The 18,825-nt window shown below is 33.3% G+C and overlaps 1 protein-coding gene across 1 annotated transcript in view; it reads left to right on the top strand.

Annotated features, from left to right (window-relative positions):
• The window catches only part of LOC150079133 (annulin-like), a 289,306-nt gene that overhangs the window by 243,329 nt on the left and 27,152 nt on the right, over positions 1–18,825 (top strand). The window lies entirely within an intron of this gene.

The raw sequence follows: 18,825 nt of genomic DNA, 5'->3' as shown, positions 1-18,825 counted from the left end.
TCCGTATAATATAACACATAGAAAAGCCGTCAAATAAACATCTCTCTAGAAGATATAGTAGAGGTTTACAGAATAAATTCCTACTCATGGAGTAAATATAGGTACAGGTTTTTAATACAAGTAAGCTATATGTTACTTACTCCATGAGCAGTGCCTAATATTTACATAATTACAAGTCCAACGAAATTTATCCAATTCAAAGCAACACCTACGAAAAATTTTACAAATGCTATGTTATATTAACGCCTGTTTAGGACTTTATCTATAATACTCTGCGCGTTAAGTCTATATTTCCCTTTGTTGTTTGCTATCAATATAGCCCTATACATATATTTCGTAATTATGTGGTGTGGGAAGTCATTTTTAAGAAGCTTGGTTCTAAATCCAATGAGTGCATCTATAATATAATCTGTCTGGTTACATATGTGTATTCTTCTGATGGTTTGTGCAATTAGGGTATTGCGATGTATCCTATTTGAGATATTCGAGTTCCAGTTAGTGAGGTCAATAGTATAAAAATGAAAATTATTGCGTTTATCATACAGTTTGGTGTGTACCGTATTGTTGTTTATCCTTATATCGAAGTCCAGGAAGGTAGCAGATATAGAATTATTAGTGTTGGTGCATTCTAATGTTAATTCAGGCGGATAATATTTGATTGCTTCTGTCAGGAAGTTAGGCTTATTAAAGACTATTAAATCGTCAATATATCTGTACAAAACCATATTTTGTTTAAAATTATATTCAAAGTGGTGTAGGTATAAATTTGCCACAATGCAAGAGCTACAAGCACCCATAGGTATACCTGTATTTTGCCTATAAATATTATTGCCGTTATATATGTAGTTATTGAATATGCAAAGGTTAAAAAGGTCATCCCAGTATTGTTTCTCACAGGGTAAGATATTTTTGTATTTATCATAATAATCGCTGAACACAGTATATAGGCTGTTATGCGGGATGCTAGTAAACAAGTTATTAAAGTCGAATGTATTGATATGTTCTATGTTATTGGTGCCTGTGTTGCTATTGATGTAATTTAAAACAGGTCTATTATTAAGAATAATATTTGAATGTCCTATGTTATCAAAAATAATTTGAAGTAAATTAACAAGTTTGCGATGCGGTATCTTAGCGTAGCTATCCCTACACGAAGTTATAAATCTAAAACCTGTCGGATTTTTATGAAACTTAGGTATACAGTATATGTATGGGTATATAGTTGTATGGTTAGTAAGCTTTAATTTCTTATGCCATGCACGTATTTTCTTAGTAATAGTGCTTAGTTTATCCGTTACTATTTTGTAGGTGTTACTATTGTTAAGTTCATTTAGTAAAACAGTGGTGTAGAATTTTTTGCAAATAATGCTATAGTTATTAGCGGCTTTATCAATAGTGGTAATTATAAACTTATTTTGTATCTGTTTAAGCTTCTGTTTAATTGCATCTATATTAAAAATCTTAGTAGGTGGTATTTTCTTGCATATGGTCTTTATCTGTTTCTTGATGGCTTGAAAGGTGAGAATAAGCCACTTGTGGAAGGCTTCCAAGGGTATGTTATATTTGTAGGATAACTTTATGCTGAACTTCAATAGATCTGAGTGTAGTTGTTTAATGATGGCGTTGGTATTAATATCGGTATTAGGTCGAAATTTAAATCCAAAAGATAAAATCTCACGTAGCTCTGGATAGTCTATAATACTCAAATCTCCTGTGATAATGTGTTTATGGTGTGCGTCCACAAATGTCTGATATTGCGGTAAATGACAATAGCAAACCGCCTCAATATCGCTATTGACGAGGTTAGTAGCTGCTTTTTTATAATTACAGACTGTGAGTCCAAACGGTTTATTATAGCTGAATCTAGTGCGTATCTGGGCATTGGAAATAGGCAAATCACTTATATATACGTTAATGATATTATCTAGGCAGACATAATCGAATAATGCGTGGCTGAATTTAATGTTGATATATTCATATGTAACTTTAGTATTTTTATTATTAAAAATAAATTTAATTATGTCTTTAATCAGGAGGTTAAGGTGTAAGTTTTTATGCCTATAGTTAGAGTTGATATTGTCAAGAGCTCGGATTTTACTATGTTTCAACCCGAATATAAAATCATGAATCTGTTTGATATGTATAATTGGTTTGTCCCAATAAGTTAACATGTCATTAAGGTCGTCAGTTTTATTTGGTGTGCGGGCTTTTTTACTATTGTATGTTTTGGCATTTCTGTTAGATTTGGGTCTTTTTATTATTTGAAACAGGCTGTATATACAAGTATCGTTTAAAGTATTGCTAGTGTAGCAATTTCCATTAAATTTGCTATTAAGACCATAAGGATACAGTGTTTTGTATTTTAATATATTGATATTTTCGGATTCTAACCTGGTATGGTGGTTACTTTCGATGGCTAATATAGTAATAGTAGTATTGCTAAAGCTGTGTACTTGAAAGTGCTGTAATTCGATGTCTTTAATATTTATGAAATTTTTAATATGGGATCTATGCCCGTTAATTCTAATGTGTAACTCCCCACCAGTTTGCCCTATGTATTTTGCTTCACATTGGTTGCAGTTAATGAGGTACACCACCCCACTAGCATGGCAAAAAACTGGAGCGTCGTGGTTATTGGTAATATGATACTTGCTCATGTTTGGACAGGTCTGACAGAGTGTATTGTTACAACTATTAAATTTTAGATAGCTGCTATTCTGTTTATTGCAATTAACTATTTCTGTAGTATCAGGGGTAGTGGTGTCGACTGTGAAAGCATTGCAGGCAATATCGGTAAGGGTCACATTATTATTTGCTATCTCGGTTAGATCATTAGAATCGCCGTCTATGTTAGTAGGAGCCTCAGCATTGTTACTGAATAGATTAAATTGGACAGCAGCATTAGATGCTGAATGGCTAGTAGAAGAACTTGTCGGATCACCTAGAGCCCCAGTGTTATCCGCGGTACAATTTATTCTACGCGACCGACGTAGCATTATATTTTTCTTATTTGTGTAGAAACTCATGATGGTATAAAAATCAAATGTGAGCATATAAAATTCAAATGTGCGCATACATATAAAATTCTCCAGTAAACATTAGAAAACCCAATCATGGAAAAAAGGCAGCCTGAAGGGCCAAAATTACATACTGTATTTTATTCCGAGAAGTGTTAAGCTATGTTATTCTAAGAAGTGCTAAGCTATGTAGGCAAATTCCTGGTAGACGAGTCACAGCACAGGTAATCCCCTTTGTATTTTCAAGCAATAAAAAGCAGAAATAAAATGTTATAATAACGAAAATAATAATATTAATAATTACAATAAATATTAAGTAGCCACATAACCAATTAATGCCATCTAGGACGATTAAACATTATATCGGTCTGTATAGATATATATATGAGATAAGTAGATAGTGGTAAGAGTTTTTTAAGGTAAAATATACTAGCTTATCGGACAAACCATAAACCATGGCGGGAACCCAATGTGACCTGGAAAAAATCAATCTATGCCATAATGAAAATATATAAATATACTATTAAAATGTTAATTATGGCAAAAAGATACATTGAAAGGGACTTTTTCGAGGGCTAACCCTTTCAATGTGTCAACCATAATTAACGAGCTATCCGTTTCTGTAGTCATCGTCCAGCATAACTATTTCCAAAAATATGTAGTAGGTAAGAGCCGAAAATTAAGAGTGGTAAAATTAGTTATTTAATCCCAAATTTAGCAGTAAGCTGGCAAGATGACTGTTAGCCCGACGGATAGCTAAAAATTAAAATTAAAATATAGAAAGAGCAATAATTATTGTTAGGCATATGTGCGTGGTGTATATTTAAAGCAGCAATGGTAGTTGAAGCAAAAATAACAGTATGAGCATTCGTTAAACAAGGTGAACGGCAAAAGGTATAAGAATAGATATAGTATCTCAATCCCCCTCGAATACTCTAATAGTTCATGAGATATGAAGAAATAGGAATAAGAAAGTGAAAGTAAAACAGCAAAGAAAAAGCAAAATAATTAACATAGGATGCAACCTTATAGCAAGGTATCCTAGATAGAAAGTTTTAAGATAAAAATAAAAATAATAATGCTTACCATAGTATGGCCAAGGTACTAGAAAAACAAATGCATAGTCACATCTAGCATATATAACTACCGATCGTAGCCCCCCCTAGGAAATATAATAATTAAGTTAAGTGATGAAATACGTATATCATGCAGCGCCCTCTGCTGTATTTAACTTCCGTATAATATAACACATAGAAAAGCCGTCAAATAAACATCTCTCTAGAAGATATAGTAGAGGTTTACAGAATAAATTCCTACTCATGGAGTAAATATAGGTACAGGTTTTTAATACAAGTAAGCTATATGTTACTTACTCCATGAGCAGTGCCTAATATTTACATAATTACAAGTCCAACGAAATTTATCCAATTCAAAGCAACACCTACGAAAAATTTTACAAATGCTATGTTATATTAACGCCTGTTTAGGACTTTATCTATAATACTCTGCGCGTTAAGTCTATATTTCCCTTTGTTGTTTGCTATCAATATAGCCCTATACATATATTTCGTAATTATGTGGTGTGGGAAGTCATTTTTAAGAAGCTTGGTTCTAAATCCAATGAGTGCATCTATAATATAATCTGTCTGGTTACATATGTGTATTCTTCTGATGGTTTGTGCAATTAGGGTATTGCGATGTATCCTATTTGAGATATTCGAGTTCCAGTTAGTGAGGTCAATAGTATAAAAATGAAAATTATTGCGTTTATCATACAGTTTGGTGTGTACCGTATTGTTGTTTATCCTTATATCGAAGTCCAGGAAGGTAGCAGATATAGAATTATTAGTGTTGGTGCATTCTAATGTTAATTCAGGCGGATAATATTTGATTGCTTCTGTCAGGAAGTTAGGCTTATTAAAGACTATTAAATCGTCAATATATCTGTACAAAACCATATTTTGTTTAAAATTATATTCAAAGTGGTGTAGGTATAAATTTGCCACAATGCAAGAGCTACAAGCACCCATAGGTATACCTGTATTTTGCCTATAAATATTATTGCCGTTATATATGTAGTTATTGAATATGCAAAGGTTAAAAAGGTCATCCCAGTATTGTTTCTCACAGGGTAAGATATTTTTGTATTTATCATAATAATCGCTGAACACAGTATATAGGCTGTTATGCGGGATGCTAGTAAACAAGTTATTAAAGTCGAATGTATTGATATGTTCTATGTTATTGGTGCCTGTGTTGCTATTGATGTAATTTAAAACAGGTCTATTATTAAGAATAATATTTGAATGTCCTATGTTATCAAAAATAATTTGAAGTAAATTAACAAGTTTGCGATGCGGTATCTTAGCGTAGCTATCCCTACACGAAGTTATAAATCTAAAACCTGTCGGATTTTTATGAAACTTAGGTATACAGTATATGTATGGGTATATAGTTGTATGGTTAGTAAGCTTTAATTTCTTATGCCATGCACGTATTTTCTTAGTAATAGTGCTTAGTTTATCCGTTACTATTTTGTAGGTGTTACTATTGTTAAGTTCATTTAGTAAAACAGTGGTGTAGAATTTTTTGCAAATAATGCTATAGTTATTAGCGGCTTTATCAATAGTGGTAATTATAAACTTATTTTGTATCTGTTTAAGCTTCTGTTTAATTGCATCTATATTAAAAATCTTAGTAGGTGGTATTTTCTTGCATATGGTCTTTATCTGTTTCTTGATGGCTTGAAAGGTGAGAATAAGCCACTTGTGGAAGGCTTCCAAGGGTATGTTATATTTGTAGGATAACTTTATGCTGAACTTCAATAGATCTGAGTGTAGTTGTTTAATGATGGCGTTGGTATTAATATCGGTATTAGGTCGAAATTTAAATCCAAAAGATAAAATCTCACGTAGCTCTGGATAGTCTATAATACTCAAATCTCCTGTGATAATGTGTTTATGGTGTGCGTCCACAAATGTCTGATATTGCGGTAAATGACAATAGCAAACCGCCTCAATATCGCTATTGACGAGGTTAGTAGCTGCTTTTTTATAATTACAGACTGTGAGTCCAAACGGTTTATTATAGCTGAATCTAGTGCGTATCTGGGCATTGGAAATAGGCAAATCACTTATATATACGTTAATGATATTATCTAGGCAGACATAATCGAATAATGCGTGGCTGAATTTAATGTTGATATATTCATATGTAACTTTAGTATTTTTATTATTAAAAATAAATTTAATTATGTCTTTAATCAGGAGGTTAAGGTGTAAGTTTTTATGCCTATAGTTAGAGTTGATATTGTCAAGAGCTCGGATTTTACTATGTTTCAACCCGAATATAAAATCATGAATCTGTTTGATATGTATAATTGGTTTGTCCCAATAAGTTAACATGTCATTAAGGTCGTCAGTTTTATTTGGTGTGCGGGCTTTTTTACTATTGTATGTTTTGGCATTTCTGTTAGATTTGGGTCTTTTTATTATTTGAAACAGGCTGTATATACAAGTATCGTTTAAAGTATTGCTAGTGTAGCAATTTCCATTAAATTTGCTATTAAGACCATAAGGATACAGTGTTTTGTATTTTAATATATTGATATTTTCGGATTCTAACCTGGTATGGTGGTTACTTTCGATGGCTAATATAGTAATAGTAGTATTGCTAAAGCTGTGTACTTGAAAGTGCTGTAATTCGATGTCTTTAATATTTATGAAATTTTTAATATGGGATCTATGCCCGTTAATTCTAATGTGTAACTCCCCACCAGTTTGCCCTATGTATTTTGCTTCACATTGGTTGCAGTTAATGAGGTACACCACCCCACTAGCATGGCAAAAAACTGGAGCGTCGTGGTTATTGGTAATATGATACTTGCTCATGTTTGGACAGGTCTGACAGAGTGTATTGTTACAACTATTAAATTTTAGATAGCTGCTATTCTGTTTATTGCAATTAACTATTTCTGTAGTATCAGGGGTAGTGGTGTCGACTGTGAAAGCATTGCAGGCAATATCGGTAAGGGTCACATTATTATTTGCTATCTCGGTTAGATCATTAGAATCGCCGTCTATGTTAGTAGGAGCCTCAGCATTGTTACTGAATAGATTAAATTGGACAGCAGCATTAGATGCTGAATGGCTAGTAGAAGAACTTGTCGGATCACCTAGAGCCCCAGTGTTATCCGCGGTACAATTTATTCTACGCGACCGACGTAGCATTATATTTTTCTTATTTGTGTAGAAACTCATGATGGTATAAAAATCAAATGTGAGCATATAAAATTCAAATGTGCGCATACATATAAAATTCTCCAGTAAACATTAGAAAACCCAATCATGGAAAAAAGGCAGCCTGAAGGGCCAAAATTACATACTGTATTTTATTCCGAGAAGTGTTAAGCTATGTTATTCTAAGAAGTGCTAAGCTATGTAGGCAAATTCCTGGTAGACGAGTCACAGCACAGGTAATCCCCTTTGTATTTTCAAGCAATAAAAAGCAGAAATAAAATGTTATAATAACGAAAATAATAATATTAATAATTACAATAAATATTAAGTAGCCACATAACCAATTAATGCCATCTAGGACGATTAAACATTATATCGGTCTGTATAGATATATATATGAGATAAGTAGATAGTGGTAAGAGTTTTTTAAGGTAAAATATACTAGCTTATCGGACAAACCATAAACCATGGCGGGAACCCAATGTGACCTGGAAAAAATCAATCTATGCCATAATGAAAATATATAAATATACTATTAAAATGTTAATTATGGCAAAAAGATACATTGAAAGGGACTTTTTCGAGGGCTAACCCTTTCAATGTGTCAACCATAATTAACGAGCTATCCGTTTCTGTAGTCATCGTCCAGCATAACTATTTCCAAAAAGATGTAGTAGGTAAGAGCCGAAAATTAAGAGTGGTAAAATTAGTTATTTAATCCCAAATTTAGCAGTAAGCTGGCAAGATGACTGTTAGCCCGACGGATAGCTAAAAATTAAAATTAAAATATATAATATTTTAATTTTAATTTTATAATAAAATAATTTTAATAAAATATATAATCTTAATATTTATTGTAATTATTAATATTATTATTTTCGTTATTATAACATTTTATTTCTGCTTTTTATTGCTTGAAAATACAAAGGGGATTACCTGTGCTGTGACTCGTCTATCAGGAATTTGCCTACATAGCTTAGCACTTCTTAGAATAACATAGCTTAACACTTCTCGGAATAAAATACAGTATGTAATTTTGGCCCTTCAGGCTGCCTTTTTTCCATGATTGGGTTTTCTAATGTTTACTGGAGAATTTTATATGTATGCGCACATTTGAATTTTATATGCTCACATTTGATTTTTATACCATCATGAGTTTCTACACAAATAAGAAAAATATAATGCTACGTCGGTCGCGTAGAATAAATTGTACCGCGGATAACACTGGGGCTCTAGGTGATCCGACAAGTTCTTCTACTAGCCATTCAGCATCTAATGCTGCTGTCCAATTTAATCTATTCAGTAACAATGCTGAGGCTCCTACTAACATAGACGGCGATTCTAATGATCTAACCGAGATAGCAAATAATAATGTGACCCTTACCGATATTGCCTGCAATGCTTTCACAGTCGACACCACTACCCCTGATACTACAGAAATAGTTAATTGCAATAAACAGAATAGCAGCTATCTAAAATTTAATAGTTGTAACAATACACTCTGTCAGACCTGTCCAAACATGAGCAAGTATCATATTACCAATAACCACGACGCTCCAGTTTTTTGCCATGCTAGTGGGGTGGTGTACCTCATTAACTGCAACCAATGTGAAGCAAAATACATAGGGCAAACTGGTGGGGAGTTACACATTAGAATTAACGGGCATAGATCCCATATTAAAAATTTCATAAATATTAAAGACATCGAATTACAGCACTTTCAAGTACACAGCTTTAGCAATACTACTATTACTATATTAGCCATCGAAAGTAACCACCATACCAGGTTAGAATCCGAAAATATCAATATATTAAAATACAAAACACTGTATCCTTATGGTCTTAATAGCAAATTTAATGGAAATTGCTACACTAGCAATACTTTAAACGATACTTGTATATACAGCCTGTTTCAAATAATAAAAAGACCCAAATCTAACAGAAATGCCAAAACATACAATAGTAAAAAAGCCCGCACACCAAATAAAACTGACGACCTTAATGACATGTTAACTTATTGGGACAAACCAATTATACATATCAAACAGATTCATGATTTTATATTCGGGTTGAAACATAGTAAAATCCGAGCTCTTGACAATATCAACTCTAACTATAGGCATAAAAACTTACACCTTAACCTCCTGATTAAAGACATAATTAAATTTATTTTTAATAATAAAAATACTAAAGTTACATATGAATATATCAACATTAAATTCAGCCACGCATTATTCGATTATGTCTGCCTAGATAATATCATTAACGTATATATAAGTGATTTGCCTATTTCCAATGCCCAGATACGCACTAGATTCAGCTATAATAAACCGTTTGGACTCACAGTCTGTAATTATAAAAAAGCAGCTACTAACCTCGTCAATAGCGATATTGAGGCGGTTTGCTATTGTCATTTACCGCAATATCAGACATTTGTGGACGCACACCATAAACACATTATCACAGGAGATTTGAGTATTATAGACTATCCAGAGCTACGTGAGATTTTATCTTTTGGATTTAAATTTCGACCTAATACCGATATTAATACCAACGCCATCATTAAACAACTACACTCAGATCTATTGAAGTTCAGCATAAAGTTATCCTACAAATATAACATACCCTTGGAAGCCTTCCACAAGTGGCTTATTCTCACCTTTCAAGCCATCAAGAAACAGATAAAGACCATATGCAAGAAAATACCACCTACTAAGATTTTTAATATAGATGCAATTAAACAGAAGCTTAAACAGATACAAAATAAGTTTATAATTACCACTATTGATAAAGCCGCTAATAACTATAGCATTATTTGCAAAAAATTCTACACCACTGTTTTACTAAATGAACTTAACAATAGTAACACCTACAAAATAGTAACGGATAAACTAAGCACTATTACTAAGAAAATACGTGCATGGCATAAGAAATTAAAGCTTACTAACCATACAACTATATACCCATACATATACTGTATACCTAAGTTTCATAAAAATCCGACAGGTTTTAGATTTATAACTTCGTGTAGGGATAGCTACGCTAAGATACCGCATCGCAAACTTGTTAATTTACTTCAAATTATTTTTGATAACATAGGACATTCAAATATTATTCTTAATAATAGACCTGTTTTAAATTACATCAATAGCAACACAGGCACCAATAACATAGAACATATCAATACATTCGACTTTAATAACTTGTTTACTAGCATCCCGCATAACAGCCTATATACTGTGTTCAGCGATTATTATGATAAATACAAAAATATCTTACCCTGTGAGAAACAATACTGGGATGACCTTTTTAACCTTTGCATATTCAATAACTACATATATAACGGCAATAATATTTATAGGCAAAATACAGGTATACCTATGGGTGCTTGTAGCTCTTGCATTGTGGCAAATTTATACCTACACCACTTTGAATATAATTTTAAACAAAATATGGTTTTGTACAGATATATTGACGATTTAATAGTCTTTAATAAGCCTAACTTCCTGACAGAAGCAATCAAATATTATCCGCCTGAATTAACATTAGAACGCACCAACACTAATAATTCTATATCTGCTACCTTCCTGGACTTGGATATAAGGATAAACAACAATACGGTACACACCAAACTGTATGATAAACGCAATAATTTTCATTTTTATACTATTGACCTCACTAACTGGAACTCGAATATCTCAAATAGGATACATCGCAATACCCTAATTGCACAAACCATCAGAAGAATACACATATGTAACCAGACAGATTATATTATAGATGCACTCATTGGATTTAGAACCAAGCTTCTTAAAAATGACTTCCCACACCACATAATTACGAAATATATGTATAGGGCTATATTGATAGCAAACAACAAAGGGAAATATAGACTTAACGCGCAGAGTATTATAGATAAAGTCCTAAACAGGCGTTAATATAACATAGCATTTGTAAAATTTTTCGTAGGTGTTGCTTTGAATTGGATAAATTTCGTTGGACTTGTAATTATGTAAATATTAGGCACTGCTCATGGAGTAAGTAACATATAGCTTACTTGTATTAAAAACCTGTACCTATATTTACTCCATGAGTAGGAATTTATTCTGTAAACCTCTACTATATCTTCTAGAGAGATATTTATTTGACGGCTTTTCTATGTGTTATATTATACGGAAGTTAAATACAGCAGAGGGCGCTGCATGATATACGTATTTCATCACTTAACTTAATTATTATATTTCCTAGGGGGGGCTACGATCGGTAGTTATATATGCTAGATGTGACTATGCATTTGTTTTTCTAGTACCTTGGCCATACTATGGTAAGCATTATTATTTTTATTTTTATCTTAAAACTTTCTATCTAGGATACCTTGCTATAAGGTTGCATCCTATGTTAATTATTTTGCTTTTTCTTTGCTGTTTTACTTTCACTTTCTTATTCCTATTTCTTCATATCTCATGAACTATTAGAGTATTCGAGGGGGAATTGAGATACTATATCTATTCTTATACCTTTTGCCGTTCACCTTGTTTAGCGAATGCTCATACTGTTATTTTTGCTTCAACTACCATTGCTGCTTTAAATATACACCACGCACATATGCCTAACAATAATTATTGCTCTTTCTATATTTTAATTTTAATTTTTAGCTATCCGTCGGGCTAACAGTCATCTTGCCAGCTTACTGCTAAATTTGGGATTAAATAACTAATTTTACCACTCTTAATTTTCGGCTCTTACCTACTACATATTTTTGGAAATAGTTATGCTGGACGATGACTACAGAAACGGATAGCTCGTTAATTATGGTTGACACATTGAAAGGGTTAGCCCTCGAAAAAGTCCCTTTCAATGTATCTTTTTGCCATAATTAACATTTTAATAGTATATTTATATATTTTCATTATGGCATAGATTGATTTTTTCCAGGTCACATTGGGTTCCCGCCATGGTTTATGGTTTGTCCGATAAGCTAGTATATTTTACCTTAAAAAACTCTTACCATATCTACTTATCTCATATATATATCTATACAGACCGATATAATGTTTAATCGTCCTAGATGGCATTAATTGGTTATGTGGCTACTTAATATTTATTGTAATTATTAATATTATTATTTTCGTTATTATAACATTTTATTTCTGCTTTTTATTGCTTGAAAATATATATTTATATATATAGAAGTTTCTCAGTGTGGTTGCTTTATAAGTTATTAAAAATGGGGCACAAAGAAAAGTAGACAACATGTAATTTTTGTAATTTATGATTTATAAACTGTACACTAACATAATTTACAGTATATATATATATATATATATATATATACACACACTGGTGTTCAAAGAAAGTGCATCACCTAGAAATTTCACATTTCTAACCCTTTTTTGCAATGGTACGTTGTTGTTATTTGGTTTTTAGGAGCATTAGCAACTAAGGCTACATTGCTCCAGGGATATGCGGTGGTCATTTCGTGACCATTCCGCATCCTCCATGTTTCGTGATCATGGGCTCGAACCCCAGTCTGATCAAGAAGCGTGTGCTATGCACTGCTGCTCCTGCCCACCTGGCTATGGAGGCGCCCAATGGTACATTACATTAATGACTAGCATCACAAATAGAAATATAAACAAAAGATATTTATTAATAGTTAAGGCAAAGCTAAGTAATATTTGACAGGTGCTCTCAAAATATTCCAAAATGAGCATTTGCAACCTTTACACAACAGTTTTGGTAAACACAACAATTATGGCTGAAATGTTATCAGAAGCCCTCAATTTGCTTCAGTTTATCATTTTAAATGGAAAACAAAATGAAAAGTTCACCACTTCTGGCCATGATGACAGCAGCACACCATCGAGGCATTGACAAGGTCAATTTCTGAAGATAATCAACTGAGAGTTTGTGGTTCCAAACACAAATTATGGCTTCCTGAAGCTCATGAAGGGTCTTTGGTTTCTTTCTGGCAACTGCAGATTCCACACAATGCCAACAGTTCTCTATAGGATTCAGGCCCGGTCTGTTTCCTGGCCAGATAAGAGTTGTAATGAACCGTTCTTCCTACCATTTTTTCACCTGTAACAAATGTAAACACATTACTGTCAAACCTTTAATGCAGAAATGAAGCTAATGTAATTGCAGAAGTGCCTACTTATACTTTTCGCCCGATGACAAGGAGCAGAGTCGTCCTAAAAGATGCAGTTACTTGGCAGGTTTAAATGGTCTCTAATGGTTGGCAGCAATTTGCCCTCCAATATAGCCAGGAATCCACTGGCATTTATGGAACCTTTTATAGCGATCCTGTTTTTCCCAATAGAGACTCGTTTGCATCTGGTTCCTTTTTTCCTATCAGCAGAACCAGTATTCTTGAGTTTGGAAAGAAATCTACTCACTGTCGACTGATTACAAGACACTCTATAAGCAATATGACGGGAAGAACATCCTTCCTCACGTAAAGCAATAATATCACTTTTTCTTCGTGGTGTCAACTGCACATAACTCGCCATCCTGACACAAGCAAGGAATGACTGCAACTCTTGCAGAGCGTGCTTATATAGCTGAAAGTAACAGCTGATGCAATATTACGTCATCACCTATGCATATCAATCTTATATGATGCAATGTGTAAGAAATATTCCATTTACTTACTTTATTTGGATGAAAATTACAATTTTAAGAGGTGATGCGCTTTCTTTGAACACCAGTGTATATAAAACTAAAAGATAAAATTAAAATAAAACTGAAGTGATCATAAGAGGAATATTTGAAAGATTATAGACCTGGGTTATTCTCTAGAGTAGAATGCACCCAATGACCATAAATAGATAAATAATTGTAGGAGATTAGGTTTTTAATGTGGCTAGTGGTCAATAGGTAGTATAATCAACCAGAAGTCAAAATCATGGATCATAAAAAAAAACAATTTGTACCTGCAAAAAATATAAATAAAGGTAAAAACATATTATCAAAAATAATATACTAAAAGTACTTAATACTGCAAATTTGATGATTTTTTTGCGATTTTTTTTCTGTGTATTTTTTGTGAAAAAACTACTAAAAAGAATTACAATCTTAATATAAAAGGAGACATACAAACTATTAACTTTTTAATAAATTAATCTAATTTAAAGAAAGAATCCAATGTTGTTTACACAGTTTTTGTCCTATATGCATTTTTAACTATAGCACAGACGTTATCAAATGCACAATAGTTTTTTTTTATCAACGTTACTGCAGACCAACACATTCTCTTTTATGTTCAATGCATTTTGAGCATATTTTTTAGATGGCAGTGTGTGCGCTTCTTCACTTTCGCTGTTGCTGGTAACAAAAACATCATCGTTTTGTTTGGTATACTCAGTAGTGTTAGTAACTTCTTCATCCACCTTCAAATTCGCCAACAAAATCCATATGCTCCTTCAGATTCCTTACTGTTGTTATCACATTCGTCTGCTGGACCATGTTTATCGATGGTGTTCTTTTCAAAATCAACTGCTCTTTCAGAAGCAGTTGATTATTACACTTGATGTAATACTTTCCCAAGCAATAACAAGATTACGGATAGCATCCAAGACATTCCAATTTGGCTGCAAATTGTTCCCTCCTATGTTGTGGATAAATTACCTTATCAGGTGGACTCTATATAATCTCTTGAGGTTATAAATAATGCCTTGATTGAGTGGTTGCATTAAACTGGTGGTATTGGGGGTAAAAACAACAGCCATATATTTGTCAACTTAAGTGTCTCGGTAGAATGTGCTGTACAACGGTCTAGAATCATCAGAACGTTCCTTTTTTCTGAAGCCATTCTTCTGTCCAATTTTGGTAACCAAGACAAACTTTTGACTGTAAGCCAAGCACTTCTATTGGCTTCATAATCACAGGGAAGTTGGTTACCTGATTTAAAACATCTTGGCTTGGAAAACTTGCCAGTCACAAGTGGTCATAGTTTTGTACTGCCATCTGAATTGCAACATAACAGAACAGTGAGTCTTTGTTTACTTAATTTTCCACCATGACAAGACTCTCCTCGAAACAGCAAATGTTTTGTTTGGCAGCGAATTATAAAATAAACCTTTCTTATAAAATAAACAAGATTAAAAATATCCTTTGCCTCATATTTTTCAAGGATGGACTGTACAGAACACAACCAGTCTGTAGCCTTTTCTTTGTCGACTAATCTAGACTCACCACAAACATTCCACAAAACCAATTTATTCCTGTCTTTAAATCTTTGGAGCCAGCCACTGCTGCATTTGAAGTTGCTAATCCCATTTTGCTCAGATAGATAATTTGCCTTTTCTTGCAAATTCAGAGCCGACCGGGCTAGCCGAGTGGGTAAAGTACCTGCCCGGCAACCCAAAGGTCGCGGGTTCGATTCCCGCCTTGGGCTTGGATCAAAGTACTGCAAAAACCTTGGGAGGTGCAATATGGCCACAGAAGCCGATGCGCCAACAACTACCAAATCAAAATCAATCAAGCAAATTCAGACCTGATATTGGCAAATTAGATGCCCACATTTGTTGGTACCACTCAAAGGAAAATTTTGTTTCAAGCTCCTTGTGTTTTGCACCACGAATTCGTTTCCTGTTTTTCATCACTGCTACAGTGTCACTCACTTCAAGTCTTTTTTGGTTTTTCAGTATTGTAGATAAAGTAGGAAAAGGGATGTTGTATTCCTTTGCACTGTCTGTTTTGCTTCTTTCCATCCTATCAGCCTCTTGTATAATTTTTAGTTTAATTTCCAGACTTAATTCTGTCCGTCTACATTTTGTCACCATAACACTGCTAGATAAGATTTAATATAAACAAATTTTAAATTAATTTAAAGACAAGTTCTGAAAAAGACATCAGCTCAGATAAAATGGCACAAAAAATAGATTGCTGTATATGATAGCAAAAGACTCTTTGTACTGGGTAACAATTGCAACTGACCATATTCCCGTGGAGAGTGAGGGAGTGCATGTAAACAGCTTAGAAAAACTTTTTATTCTTTTGTTAATTTAACAACTCATCCTTCAGAAAGATGTTTTTCAGAGTGCACTTGACATTGTAGCTACCATAAACTGCTTTAGTTTACACAAAACTAATTTCTAACAAGTCAGTGCCATCCTTCAGGAAGTAGGGAGCCAGGTGGCCGGGAGCAATAATTGGATTGCTCTGCCAAGATTTGCATTAAACATACAAAATGACAATATTTATTTCTCATGGGGTGGTGAAAAAGAAGTTTGTAATACATATTAACTGAATTTTGTAATGAATATATTTACATAGAAAAGCCTATCCTTTCGCAGGGGAATGGTATGTGCTTCATATAAACAAGTACTTTATATAAACCGAGTTTGTATTAATGAGATTTTACTGTAGTTCCAATTTATGGACTGGCTAACATAAGTACTGTATTTGACGGCATATAAGATGCATGGGCATATAGGACGCACTCCCATTTTAGTAAGGAAAATTAAGGAAAAAAGCTTTAGTGTATTTAGGCATTTAATATTTATTCTAATGTGTATAGTAGAAAAAAGCTCATCCTAAACATGTGATCAGAACAGCAAGAAAAATACTAATGCTGTATAATAATACATTATTTAATTATTATTATTAATTTACCAATACATCAATTTAAAAGAGAAATAAAAGAATCTTAGCTACATTAGAAAATATTTTATATGAAGCAAACTACCGCTAGAATTGAAAATGAACAAAAAGCAGTGAGGGAATGGTAAAAAACAGTGTTCTGCAAACGGAAAGTTCAGTCATTTTGAAAACCAAAAAAAATCATCACCTTAAAATCCCAAAAATTCTTCCTTGCTAATGTTAGTATCACTGTCTTCAAATAATGCAGTGTCTTCAGTGCCATCAAGAGCATTACTAATTCCAGTCTTTCTGAAAGACTATAATTATTTTACCACTTATATTTCTCCAAGATTCCTTAACCCATTCACATACCTGTGCAGTGGTGAGCCTCTTCATTCTTCCTGTGGTTATGAGGTCATGATCTTGTTCTCCCATCCATTTGTTCCATTGTTCTCTCATATTTTGCTTAAATGGCTTGTTTATGGACACATTCAAAGGCTGCAATTGGCTTGTCAGTCCACCAGAAATGACAACTACCTGGGTATTCAATTTCCTCATCCTCTTATTTTTCTTAATGTTGATAGTCAAACAGAGCAAATGGTTTTTAAACTATAGAAATGGCAATTCCAAGAACACAATAAGTACTACTTTTGAAAATTTTCAAGCAGTACTAAGCCACTAACTTTGAAACAAAAGTTAAGGTGCAGTACTGTGCTTCTTTTTTTTTTTTTTTTTTTTTGCCCTCCTCCACAAAGCTGAAGACAAAACAAAAATTTGTAAAACAGGTGGTGAGTCCTGGTCTATTACACCCATTTTGTATATAATTCAGAGAAAACAATAACATGTTATTTCCAAAACTGCTTCAGTCTGTATGCATAATTAGGAATGTAGACAGTTTCAACAACTAATTTTAATGAGTGATTAATGTGCACAGATATTTTTCTGAGGAATCACACCAGTGCAATGGTCTGCTCACGCAGTGGTCCATCAGGTGAAGCAATGTTCACATTGTAGTTGATATGGCTTTCTCATATGATTGCCACTGACTAAAATTATGTTATTTCATTTCCATCAAAGAAAAAAATGTGATTAGCATGTTGCTAATTAACACATTCACTGCCTTTACACATATAAGCATTGGATGGCTCTAGAAGTGGTTCCTCGTGCACTTTTAGCTATGAGTTCCAAATATTTGCTTTTTAACTATTATTTACAAAATTTCAGAAGGTTGATATTTTTTAACCTTCCGAATAATGAATCAATGTATACTCCCCGCCATGACTTATGGAAGTGAAACTTGGGCACTCACCAAAAGAATGGAAGAGAAGCTAAGAACTACACAGTGAAGAATTGAACGAATTATATTGGGAATCAGACTGTTAGATAAGAAGAGAAACACATAGATTAGGCAGCAAACTCAAGTAAAGGACATTCTTATCAAAACTAAAGAACTAAAATGGTCTTGGGCAGGACACATAGCTCGAAGACATGATGACAGATGGACTAAGAAAATAACAGAATGGTACCCAAGAGGAACTAGAAGAAAACCTGGAAGACAAAGGCGGGAAGACAAAGGCGGAGATGGATAGATGAAATTCATGAGTTTTTGAGTAGTAAATGGATGGCCAGTGCTCAAAACAGAAGGAACTGGAAAGTTGCTGGAGAGGCCTTCATCCTGCAGTGGATTGAAAATGGCTGATGATGATGATGAACCTTCCAAAAATTATGACACATTAAATGGGCAGTCTCAAATATAGGTGGCAGCGAAACATGTTAAGTTTTTGTTACCATTAGGCTTATGACAAGGTTCCACAGAGGGAACCTGGTCATAGGCCTAATCTGGGAATGGCACCAAATTAGTTAGCAGTTTTTGTGTTGAAGTAAGACTATACTTGTAATTTCTGTAGCCAAATTTTTAGTACAATAATATTCTTTCAAATAATTCACATGGTTTATTTATTTCTTCCTTTTTAATATTTCTTTAA

The sequence above is a fragment of the Mastigoproctus giganteus genome, chromosome 10, assembly GCF_048544385.1.
Source record: "Mastigoproctus giganteus isolate SK-2022 chromosome 10, ASM4854438v1, whole genome shotgun sequence".
NCBI classification, from domain to species: Eukaryota; Metazoa; Arthropoda; class Arachnida; order Uropygi; family Thelyphonidae; genus Mastigoproctus; species Mastigoproctus giganteus.
The sequence above is the reverse complement of the archived record's forward strand: the minus strand, read 5'-3'. Positions and strand labels throughout refer to the sequence as shown.